The 12,633-nt window shown below is 52.6% G+C and overlaps 1 protein-coding gene across 1 annotated transcript in view; it reads right to left on the bottom strand.

Moving 5' to 3' along the window:
* The window catches only part of NOD2 (nucleotide binding oligomerization domain containing 2), a 36,269-nt gene extending 30,166 nt beyond the window's left edge, over positions 1 to 6,103 (bottom strand). Inside the window, exon 1 of the mRNA XM_040497997.1 lies at positions 6,016 to 6,103. The gene's annotated coding sequence lies outside the window, so the exon portion shown is untranslated. The remainder of the gene's footprint in view (positions 1 to 6,015) is intronic.
* Positions 6,104 to 12,633: the final 6,530 nt, after the last annotated feature.

The raw sequence follows: 12,633 nt of genomic DNA, 5'->3' as shown, positions 1-12,633 counted from the left end.
GCAGCACTCTCTCCAATGACAGCTAATAGCTACTAAGCACAGGCAAAATGCTGGCACCATACTATATGCTTTCACATGTGAATTCGTCAGCACTCTGAAGTAGATGCTATGTCGGCCCCATTTTACAGACGAAGAAATTGAGGCACGGGAAGGCCAAGTGACTTAGACAAGAATTCACAGACAGATGAGGTGGGACTGGGGTTTGAACGTAAGCAGTGCAATTCCAGAAAGCATGCCTTCAATCGCCTCCATATATGGGTTCCACACAGGGGCCCGAGCCCATGCCTGGTAGGTAACCCACTGCTATTCCAAGGGACAGAACAGAATACTGCTATCAAGATCCCAACCCAGGGACACCTGGGTGGCTCAGTCGGTTAAATGTCCTACTCGATTTCGGCTCAGGTCATGATCTCATGGGTTCGTGAGTTCAAGCCTGGCATCGAGCTCTGTGCTGACAGAGCGGAGCCTGCTCGGGACTCCCTCTCTCTCTGCCCCTCCCCTGCTCACGCATGCATGCTTACTCTGTCTGTCTGTCTGTCTCTTTCAAAATAAATAAGCTTAAAAAAAAATCTCAGGGGCACCTGGGTGGCTCAGTTGCTTAAGTGTCCGACTTCAGCTCAGGTCATTATCTCACACCATTTATGATAAGTTCAAGCCCCGCGTCGGGCTCTGTGCTGACAGCTTGGAGCCTGGAGCCTGCTTCAGATTCTGTGTCCCCCTCTCTCTCTGCCCCTCCCCCACTAGCACTCTGTCTCTCTTTCTCTCTGAAAAATAAATAAACATTAAAAAAAAAAAATCTTAGCCCCAGGTGAAGCAAAAATCATAGCGCAAACTAAGTCATTTCAAAGCCTAGGAGAGCACGGACCCCACTTACCACCGCCTCCTTCCCAACTGCCCTCAGGCCCTCCCTTCCCTTTCGCTCCCGCCACCGCACCACACATTAGATGCTGTCATGCCTCTGTCAGTGGCTTGCTCTGGGCTCCGCCTTCACACTCTGGGTTCTGGGAATCTGAGGGGAAGAGATTTCTCTGAGCTCTAAGCCCTGGGAGGGTCCCCAAGCAGCAGAGAAAATCTCTCAGCGGGCTCCATTGTGCGACTGTCACAGGGACCAGGGACGCGGACTGGTACAGTGCCCAGAGAAAGGGAAAGGGAAAGGGAAAGGGAAAAGGAAGGGCAACACCTCCTTGTTTTTACAAAACAGAGACATTCTGAGATACTCAAGGGAGCAGATGCCAAGGTGCCTAGAGATTTTGCAACTTTCCTCGTTACTGTTTATGTGTCTCCCGTCCTTCTTGGCCCAAGCAGAAGCCTGGGTCTTACTCATCCTGGCATCCAAAAGCTTGGCACAGGGCTGAGCCCCGGGGAGGCGTGGGGGACGGTGGGGGGAATGCTTATGAATCAAAACTCCACCGAGGAAGGGGAGGGGCTGGAACAGTCTACGCCGGTCCACATATGCCAGCCAAAGGAAGGGACAGGAGACGTCTCCAACCCAGACTGCTGCCAACACTTAGGATGGAAATCCTTGGGCTGGCCACATGAGGAAACTGAGGCAGCAAGGTTACCTGCAGGTCTGGCAGCTTGCGAGGGCATCCCCAGTGCAGCGGCTGCTGTAAGTCAGGAACTGAAACAGATCTCTCTGGACAAGCAGGCCTCCGCCCTGTGTCCACTGCCAAGCAGAGGAGTCAGGAGGGTAGAGATGGGACTTGGGGAAAGGAGAGAACAGGACAGGTGGGAAGAGGTCTGGGCTTGGCCCTGGCATGGCTCTCAGCTGTGGAAACGCCAGACCCGCCGCCACACCTGTCCAGGACCTGGGGCAAAGAACCACCTCCCTCTGGGAACAGCCCAGAAATGGGGTGGGCGCTCTCCCTCTGACCCAATGCCTGGCGGGTACGTGTGAGGCCAGGAATCAATCAAAAACAGGAGACCTGACATTCCTTGCTGACATCCTCTTACCCAGAGGATGCGTGGGAATGAACAGCAGCCCACTCTTCTGCATCGGGAGAGCCTAGGCCACCCTCTCCCCCTGCAGAGATCATTAGGCTTGGTGGGCATGGCCAAGTCCCCTGGGGGCAGGCCTTGGGCACGAAGGCAAAGGCTGAGTGACACAGGACCGGCGGGTCTAGATTTCCCCACAGACCCCAGCTCCCGGGGAAATCCTGAAAGGATGGTCTGGAGGCCAGAGCTGGCCAAGCCACTGTGCAGAAGTAGGCTCTGGTGGAAAGCCCTGTGCGTCCACCATGACCTGCACTGACAGACCCCCCCGCCCAGACCCGAGACACACCCACAACTGTGCTCACCCACAAGGGGACAAGCAGGGGCCCTTCCCAAACATACCAAGAATGCTTGAGCCCCACACACCCAACTGGTGATATCAAGGATTTGTGGACACCTGCAGGGAGAGACAGGCCCCAGCCCTAAGGGTTGGGGCTCTGGTCCCCCACCAGCAGCTGGAAAGTCCCAGCTCTTCCCTGGCCTCCTTCCAGAAACCTCAGAGCAGGTGGAATCCCCAAGGACCAATGTGGTCAGACCCCTGCCTCTGAGCAGGCATTGTTCTCCTAACATCCTTGTAAACATCCGGGGGGAAAACCTGGCCTTGCTGCCAGCTCAGGAATTTCTTCATCATGTCCAACTTAAGTTTCTCCTGCTTTAGCTTAAATTGGGAGCAAGAGAACACAGATGGCCAGTCAACCCTTATTTCATAAAAACCGTCCCGAAAATCCCGCTTCTTGCCTCCTTATCACCTGTTCAGACTTCCCCCAGACGAACTAAATCTGTCTCTACTGTCTTTTCTTCTCTACTCGAGTTACTGCAAGTTTGGAGCCCTTCACAGTCTTCCCTTGAGGAAGGTGAGGCCCATGAAAAGAAAGAGGCATGAAACAGAGTCAAGTAAAAGGGGCAACCCACGTGGGCCTCCCCTGACCCTCGGGCCCGGGGCCCAGGCCCAGGACCTGACACCTCCTTCCTTCCTGAGACCTCAGCCAGCCGACTTTCTCCAGACCTCTGAGCCCGCCGATTTGCTTAAGGGTTGAAATTTCAGCCCCCTGGGCCCGTGCAGGCCAGAGGAGGGAGGCCCAGGGAACCTTGGCTCCTCTATCTCAGCGGGGCCCAGGCCTTCCCTGGGGCCTTGGACCCAGCCCTGCCCCTCCTGCAACCCTCTTGTATTCTGCCCCCTTCCCCGAGCTTCTCTCTGGGAGACCATTTCCCTCCGGCACACAGACTGCAGTCTCTCCATCAGGAGAATAAGAGCCCTCTCTTCCTCGGCCGGCTCCCACCCCAATTCTGTGACTCCCTTCAAAGCAGGAGCCCTTGTCTCTTGCCCGTACTGCTCTCCTCCAGTCCTCCCCTCCCATGCCCTCTGGGCACGTCCTCCCGGGCCCCCCAGATGGCCACCAGTGTCGTGCACATTGCTGGGCTCTCAGCTCTGGACTGGCTAGCTCTGCAAAGGCATCTATCAGAATACTCTCTCTTTCTCTCTCTCTCTCTCTCTCCTTGAAACACTCCCCCAACTCTGACTTCTCCTCCCATCCTACCGGCTGCTCCTTCTGTCTCCTTGGCTAGTTCCTGATGCTGGGAGCCCCAGAGTTGTGTCTCCCTCCCTAAATGAGCTCACCTGCTCCTCTGGCTTGAAATGCCAGCCCCCCAACTTTCCTTCTGGCTCCAACCTCCCCACTAAACTTATCTGACTGCCTAATGGGCATCTCACACTTAAAAAGCGTAACACTCCAGATCCCCTAGACAGCCCCCATCTCGGGTGACAGCAGGGCCAAATTTCCAGACTCACCAGCCAAAAACCTCCGACCCATCCTGGACTCTACCTTTCTCTCCCATCCCAATCTCCCCGACTCTACCTTCAAACTATACCTCAAATTGGAAAATCTGGTATTTTCCCACGGCCTCTATATCATGGGTACAAGCCCCCAGGGCCTCTTCCCAGAAGGACAACAGTGGTCCCCTCGCTGTCCCCCCACTCCACGCTTTCTGCCCTCACTTCTCTACAGTCTGACTTAGTCTGCTAACTCCTGAGTCAGAGCAGGTGACTCCTGCCTTCAAAGTCCTCCAGTGGATCCCGATGCACTCCGAGTAAAAACGAAAGTCCTCACAGTGGCCTTCAAGGCCCCATGCAACAGACACCCACCTCCTCACCCCTTACCTCTCTGTACTCATGTCCTACTAATCCCCCACGGGCACCTCACCCACCCTGCTCCAGCCACACAGACTTCTTCCTTGTTTCCAGAACAAGCTGGACCTGCTCCCACCAGGCATGCCTCTACCTGAGGGCCTTTGCACATGCTCTGTGCTCTTCCCTCTACAGGTGAACTGTCCTTCCCGTCAGATATTCACATAGCTCGCCCTTCACCTCCTTCAAGGCTTTGCTCAATTGTCACCACCTCAGGGAGGCCCTCCCTGATTATGCTATATAAAATTGCAATACCCAACCCCAGCCCTCATCCCCCATGCCTGCTTTGTTTTTCTCCGCAGCACCGCTCACAGCCTGATATATCACGTATGTTCTTATTTGATTGCTGTCCTCCTCCTTTCTAGAATACCAACTCCATGAGGGCAGGGAGTTTTTTCTGATTTTTTTTTTTTTTTTTACCACTATAGCCCCACTGTCTTACCCAGTGTATCAATAAAGATCATTTGAATGAATAAAAGAATGAATTTACTCTGGGGCGCCTGAGTGGCTTAGTTGGTTAAGCGTCCAACTCTTGATTTCGGCTCAGGTCATGATCTCGTGGTTCATGGGTTCAAGCCCCGCACAGGGCTCTGTGCTGACAGGGCAGAGTCTGCTTGGGATTCTCTCTTTCCCTCATTCTCTGCCCCTCCCCAACTCACGCTGTCTCTCTCTCTCTCTCTCTCTCTCTCTCTCTCTCTCTCTCTCTTTCAAAATAAAAAAGAATGCATCTACTCTGCATGGTTCCAGGAGGCAGAAGTGGAACCAAGCGGGGGAAATCTGCAAGTCATAGATTTTAGCTAAGTGTAACAAGAGCTGTAGGACACTGAACGGGCACCTCGTAAGTCACTGTCACTGGGCATACCCAGCAGAGGGATCTTTCACTCGGTGGGAGGTGGCTGGGCCAGATAGGGGTCCCTCCCAGCCTCAGATCCCAAATTGGCAAAGAGAATCTGAGAGCAGAGGCAATGGAAATGTCACTCTGGTGTTTAGCAAGGGGACAGGACCAGGCAGACAAGACCAGCCCATGGGGAGACGGAGGCCACAAGAGGGACAAGCCTAAGGGCTCAGAAAGAGGGGAAGAAGCCAAGCGCAGACACACAGGCTGGGGTCCAGCTGGGGAGGCCCTCCCAGAGAAGATTTGGGGAGGCTTTTTAGTTTGCTCAAAAGCAAGTAGGACCAGATGGCTGCTCCCCAACATGAGGCCTAAAGGAGAAGGCGGAAGGCACACAGGATGCAAGGCTGGGCAGGCCCTGGTGTGGGGGCCTGGGTGGGAAGGGCTGGGGATGAGCAGGGGTCTCCACACCCACCAAGGGAGGGGAGGAGGCAGAAGTCTCCCCTAAGAGTTTCAAGTCCCCAAGCAGGGTTAGAGATCACCCGGCCCTCTCTCACCTACACCCACCCCCTCACAGGCATGCTGAAGAGGGGGAAACTGAGAGAGGGTAGCCTCCTTTAAGACCCGAAATCTGGCCTCCTAATTCCCAGGCCAGCCCTGCGCCTCAGGACTTCTCATCCTGCAAGTTCTCCCTCCACACCCACCAGGAAGGCCAGACACAACTTCTCTCCGGACAGCAAAAGCTCCTGGGCCCGGGGCCCGGAAGTTCTGCTCACGCCCCCCAAACCTCCCTATCCTCTGTAGACACTGCCCGCCAGGGGGCTCCCCTACCTCCAGAAGCCCCCTTTCCTTCTACCTCCTATTTAGAGGCCGGGACACCAGAACGGAAAACCAGGGCAAGGCCTCCCCAAGCCCGGCTGGGAAGCCAGATGTCCGAGTCCGAGGGACCGGACTCTGGGCGCCCAGCCCCTCCCCGCGCTCAGGTGCCGGATCGGGGAACACTCACCGCGCAGTCACCTGCGCCCCAAGTCCTCCCCGCGGTCTGGCCCAAAACTCCAAGCTCTGACTCTAACACCCGTTCCGCTCGCCCCGCCCCTCCGGTCCGGGTGCCCCACCCCCCGCACTCTCCCTAGCCACCCTACCCGGCGGGCCCCGCCCCTCCAGGCCGGACGCCCCGCCCCTGCGCCCTGCCCACCCACCCTGCCTGGTGGGCTCCGCCCCTCCGGTCCAGGCTCTCGCCCCCCCACCCCCCTCCCGCTGGCTCCCACCTCTGAGCGCTCAGAGCTCTACCGGGACTGGGCAGGTGGGCGGGCAGGAACGGGACCCCCGCCAAGTGTCTCCTACTGAGTGAGCCGTCTTTCTTTTTTTTCCTTTTTTTAAATTTTTTAATTTAAATCCAAGTTAGTTAACATACAGTGGAATAATGGTTTCAGGAGTAGAATTTAGTGATTCATCACTTATGTGTCACACCCAGTGCTCATCCCCGCAAGTGCCCAGTGAACCAGCTTTCTACAACAGGGAACCAGAGAGTCTCTCAGGACAAGGCCCCCTCCAGACACACACGCCCCAGATATCCTGTGGCAGGAAAAGCTAAGAAAGCTGTCCCAGCCGGTGTGCGCCCTTTGTGTCCACAGTCATCTAAGGCCTTAATATTGTGAAGTCCCAGAAGAGTTTTCCAGAGTGTGATGGGTTACCTGTCAGGTGAGCGTGGACAGGGCATTTAAATTCCTCTTTTTTCCTTTGTCTTGCCAGCCTTCCGTTTCAGTTGAGGCAAGCCGGCTCTGTTTGGTACTAATGGGGCTTGAGCCTCTCGAACACTGCCCGCTCTACTTGGTTCTGCCACCATACCTAACCAGAATTTAACGGTACTGTTGTTGTTGTTTCCAGTGTAGTAACTTTATTTTATTGTATGGTTTCCCATTCGTCTGAGCAGGTGACACTGGTTTTCCATTGAAGGTATTAATATAAACGTTCCTTTTAAAACACTGGTATTTGGACTTTTTTTTAACGTAAAAGAAAATAACAGACATTCACATGGTGCTTACTGTGTGCCAGGCTTTACACACATTAACCCAAGTCATCCCAGCTATTGGGTATTGGTTATGATTTCCAATTTATAGGGGGAGAAACTGAGGCACAGAAAAGTTAACTAACAAGAAGAGCCAAGATTTGCCCCCCAGGCGTCTGGCACCAAAGTTGTGGCTCTACCCACTGGACCACACTGCCTCCAGGTAAATACCTGCGATGCTGAGTTATTAGACAGACTGCCTCTACCCCAGAATGACTGGAAATCATTCCAGATGGGGCACAGATCTATCTAGAGGAAGGTTCGCCACCATTTTCTCTGTAAGAGTGAAAAGCTGGAAGCTTCCTAATGCCCCGTAATAGCAGATTACTTGAGAAAACTGACAGAGCAACTGAACTTGAAAAACTGAACGGACTCATCTTAGAGACAGAGCATGAACAGGGGAGGGGCAGAGAGAGAGGGAGACACAGAATCTGAAACGGGCTCCAGGCTCTGAGCTGTCAGCACAGAGCCCGACGCGGGGCTCGAACTCACGGACCGTGAGATCATGACCTGAGCCGAAGTCGGATGCTTAACCGACCGAGCCACCCAGGCGTCCCTAGAAATTTATTTTTAAAAGATGCTCCAGAGGTATGCTTTTTAGCTTGGTAAGACCCCGTAATATATGGCTAAATTTCAAAAGTAGGTTGCCTTTCAACAAGAATGCCAAGACAAGTTAAGGGGGAAATGTCTTTTCACCAAATGGCGCTGGGAAAATTGGATAGCCACGTGCAAAAGAATAAATTTGGTACCCTCCCTCATGTATACAAAAATTAATTCAAAATGGATCAAAGACCTAAAAATAAGACCTAAAATATAAATCTCTTGGAAGCATAGGCGTGAATCTTCATGATCTGTTATATGTCTGTACAACCACAGCAGTGCCCGCAGCACATTCTGTCTGTGGCCCCAGTTTTAAAATCCCACAGTGGCGCCTGGGTGGCTCAGTCGGTTAAGCGTCCGACTTCAGCTCAGGTCACGATCTCGCGGCCCGTGAGTTCGAGCCCCGCGTCGGGCTCTGGGCTGATGGCTCAGAGCCTGGAGCCTGCTTCCTATTCTGTGTCTCCCTCGCTCTCTGCTCCTCCCCCGTTCATGCTCTGTCTCTCTCTGTCTCAAAAAAAAAATAAATAAATAAACATTAAAAAAAAATTTTTTTTTAAATCCCACAGTATTGGGGTGCCTGGCGGGCTCAGTCAGAGGAGCATGTGACTTCTGATCTCCTAGTCATGAGTTCGAGCCCCACAGTGGGTGTAGAGATTACTAAAAAAATAAATAAAGTTTAAAATCCCATTAAGAAACTTCGAGAATTTTTTTTTAATTTTTTATATCAAGATTAGTTTCAGGTGTGCCACATAATGATTCAATGCTTGTATATATTATGAAATAATATAATATTTATCACAGAACACAAAGACTTATCTTTCTTGTGATGAGAAACTTTTAAGATCCACTCTCTTAGCAACTTTCAAATATACACTACAGTATTATTACCTGCAGTCGCCACGCTGTACGTTACAACCTCATGATTTATTTGTTACAACCGGAAGTTTGTACCTTCCGACCCCCTTCACTCATTTCACCCACCCTCCCAACCCCCGGCTCTGGTAACCACCAATCCATTGTCTGTATCCAGGACCTTTTTTTTTTTTTTTTCCCCTTGTTAATTCCACATATAAGCGAGCTCGCGCAGTGTCTGTCTGGCTTATTTCACTCGGCATGTGAAAGGTCCACCCGTATTGTCGCAAATGGCAAGATGTCATTCTTTTTTTGTGGCTGAGTAGTAGTCCATCCTACCTAGACATCACATTTCCTTTACATTCATCCATCGTGGGTACCTAGGCTGTTTCCATGTCTCAGGCGTTGTAGTTAATGCTGCGGTGAACATGGGCGTTCAAATATTTTTTCAAGCCCGTGTTTGCACTGTCTTCAGATAAATACCCAGGAGTGGGCTTGCTGGATCATACCGTAGCAGGACCTTTGAGAGTTTTAAAAGGTTTACGTGTATACACCCAGCTGTGGAAAAACAAGATCGACAACGACCAGGTTTGCATCACCTACGAACAAACACACCTCGCCAGTTTGGGTTTTCTTTGCCACCCTTGTGGGGACATACCTGTGAGTGATCAATTCTTGAATGTATCACAGGAAGTGTGTCAGCGTTGGAGTCTCGGGCTTGAAAGACACCCAGAGTGGCGGTGAGCGGTCGTTCTCAGCGTTCAGCTATTTGCCTGGGGGTGCTCAGAGGATCTTTGACTTATGTTGCAATTGGGGAAACCAAGATTCAGAGAGGGGCGGCGGCCTGCCCAGGTCACACAGTGAGTCGTGGGCCCAATCGGCACTTCTGCGTTCACCCCCTCACTAGCGCACCACACGATTGCCGAGCACCCGCTCTGGGGCAGGTACGGTGGTAGGCAACGGGGACAGAATGCTGACCCAGGCAAGGTCCCTGTCGTGGCAGCATTTGAGACTGGCAGCGAACAAGTAAACAAGTAAGCAAAACCATGATAGGTGTCAACAGAGGGGCCAGGGAGGGCCACACCGAGGACAGACAGCCAAGCTGCAGGATGAGAGAGCCAGTTGTGGAAAGAACCAAGGTAAAGGTGTTGCCGGTTGAAGAGACTATGAGCACAGGCCATGAGGCAGGCGGAGGCATAGAAAGCAGCCCAGGCTGGTGGGCGAGTCCAAGAGTGAGGTGAGGGAGGCAGCTGGCGGCTGGACAGGAGGCCTCCCGAGGGAGTCTGGACTTACTCTGACTGTGCTGGGGGCAGGAGGAGAAGGAGGAAGTCACTGAAAGGTCCAAGCCATTTGAATTCTAGAACAGACACCCAGACTCAAAGATGCCAACATTTCCCTTTCTGACTCTCCGAGGCCTCTTGGTGCCCGCCGCTCACCCTGTGGTTTCAGCCCGGCAGCGTAGGGACACCCAGCCTGTGCCTCCCGTGTCAGCGGGGCCTTGCCTGTCCTTGCCTGTTCTCTCCTACCATACACAGCTCTGTGCTGCAAAGAAAAGCCAAGTCCTGGCAGGTGGCCATCCATAGCCACTCTGTCCATCTAGGTCCTTCCCGCACCAGCCAGCCACCCCTGCATGTTCGGGGGTTTCCAAAGATCACCTCCTACCCCCAGAAGAGGAAGCAGTAGCTTCCACGTACCCATCCCCCCATGTGCTGGCTGCTGGGTGAGAGGCATAGAGTCTACACCGGTGTCTCAAAGACTCCAGGCCTAGATAGAGACAGGGAGAAAACTGGAAAGCTGCAGAAGGGACCTAGGGAAAGGATGGGAGGGGGACTTCCAGCCTTGCTCAACATAGAGCCAGCATCTCCAGCCATGCCAGGCCCTCTGCAGAGCAGTGTGGGGTGGAGGTGGATGGGTTCTCACCGGCCGGCAGGCCAGAAGCACACTGTTTGGGGTGTTCCCCTCAAGGTCCCAAGACCCTGACATTCTCTTTTAACAATGACAGCATGACTGTGCCGTGGCATTGGATGACCACTTCAATAAATAAGGCCAGTAGGCAGACACTTAGGGAGAAAACACTGGGTCCCCTACCTCACACCATACGTGAAAATCGACTGTAAGGGCATTAGAGAATCCCAGAGAAGAATGGCAAACTGGAAAGATGTTGAGAACAGTGGGGACTGCCAGCACTTGTGCAGTGCTTATGAGGGACCAGCGCTGTTCTACGTGTTTTGCACATGTTGACTCAGTTTCAGCCTCACGGTGGCCGGCAAAGTTGTTGCAGAAGCAGCGAGAAAGAACAATAACAGAGAAATCTCTGTGGTCTTAAGGTACGACATGGGCTGTGAAAGCCAAGACTGATAGGGTTGACTACTTTAAGCTTGGCAACTTCTATTCATCCAAACACCCTATTTTTATTTATTTTTATTTTTTTAAAGTTTATTTACTTTTCAGAGAGACAGAGCATGAGCAGAGGAGGGGCAGAGAGACAGAGGGAGACATAGAATCTCAAGCAGGCTCCAGGTCCTCAGCCATCAGCACAGAGCCCGATGCGGGGCTTGAACTCACGGACTGCAAGATCATGTCCTAAGCTGAAGTCGGGCGCTTAACCGACTGAGCGACCCCAGCGCCCCCCGAACACCCTATTTTTAGAGAGTACAATGCAAACCACGGGGTGGGAAAGAATATTGGAAAGCACAAAGACCCAAACGAACTCATGAAGAACCCCTACAAACCACTCAGAAAATAAGCCAATCAAAAAAATAAACAAACAAACAAACAAAAAAACAAGCAATGGGCTTGAACGGAGGCTATACGGGTAGAAAATCATCCCATGAAAAGATGCTCCACATCACTTCTCCTTAGGAAATGCAATGTAAAACCATGAGAGCCCGCTCCCCACCAGCTGGAATGATGGCAATAAAAATATACCAACCGCATCAATGTGGAGCACCTAGGACTCACGCGCCCTGCGGGTGGCGGGTGGGGGCACAAAGAGACACAGCCACTTGGGGGCATGTTTGCTTATAATCCAGCCCAGACGAAGCTCTTCGGCTGTTCGTTCTCTAAAACCTGGCGATTTCATCTCACGTGCGCGTGTGCACTTGGATGAATGTGCAAGAATATGCCCAGCCGCACGGGCCACAGTGGCCCAAACTAGAAACAACCTCAATGTGTGTTGACAGATAAAAAAAGAGAGAGAGAGAGAGAGAAACAATGAGGTATTCAAATAATGTAGCGACACAACAACAAAAAATGAAAAGGCTGCAGCCACACACACACAAATTGATGACTGCGATACACAGAAATGTTGAATAAAGGAAGCAAAACACCAAAGCAGACAAACCGCGCGCGCATGGCTCGATTTACATAAAATTCCAAAGAAGGTAAAATGAAGCTCTATTGTTTTGGGGCCTATTCATAGGTGCTAAATTTGCAAAGAAAAGCAAAGAAGTGACCCTCCTCAGAATTAGGAGTGTGACGATTTCTAATGGGGAAGGAGGGGATCATAGCTGGGAAGAGACACGTGGTGGCCTCCTTGGGGACTGGTGAGGCTCTATTCTCTTGGTTTTGTCCCCGTCTCTTGCCCTTGAGGCCACAAGTGCTAGTGGCCATGAATCACATCACAGCCACAGGTCTGCCTTCCCCCGTACTTTCTGTCGGGAGTGTCGGATGCAGCTTTGCCCAGAGGAAGGCCCCAGACGGAACTGTGAGTTTACCCCATTTCCCTTCCATGTCAGGCATTGGCCCTGCATCCCACCAGCTCTGTGCTCCAAGCCTCACTTTCCCCATCTGTTAATGGGGCACAGTGGCCCCCACCAGGCCTGGCTCATAGGCTAGAATAAGGAATGTTAATTGGGAAGTGCTGCTTGAATGCCAGAGATTAGCTGGGGCTCTGAGGGACAGCCCAGCCCACTGCAAGGCTGCGTGAGGCCCAGCTAGATCCCTCAGAAGTAGATCCCTCAGGGCTGGCCCTGCCTCGCCCTGTCCTGCTCGCCCCTTCCCTGCGGGGCTGCCTGTCAGCAGGGTTCAATATACTATCTGTCATCAGCCAATGGGCTGGGGCAACCAGGAGTAGGTCACACAGCCTATTTCCTGTTTTCTAAG

This window comes from Herpailurus yagouaroundi, unplaced genomic scaffold, assembly GCF_014898765.1.
Source record: "Herpailurus yagouaroundi ecotype Mexico unplaced genomic scaffold, PumYag 190, whole genome shotgun sequence".
NCBI classification, from domain to species: domain Eukaryota; kingdom Metazoa; phylum Chordata; class Mammalia; order Carnivora; family Felidae; genus Herpailurus; species Herpailurus yagouaroundi.
The sequence above is the reverse complement of the archived record's forward strand: the minus strand, read 5'-3'. Positions and strand labels throughout refer to the sequence as shown.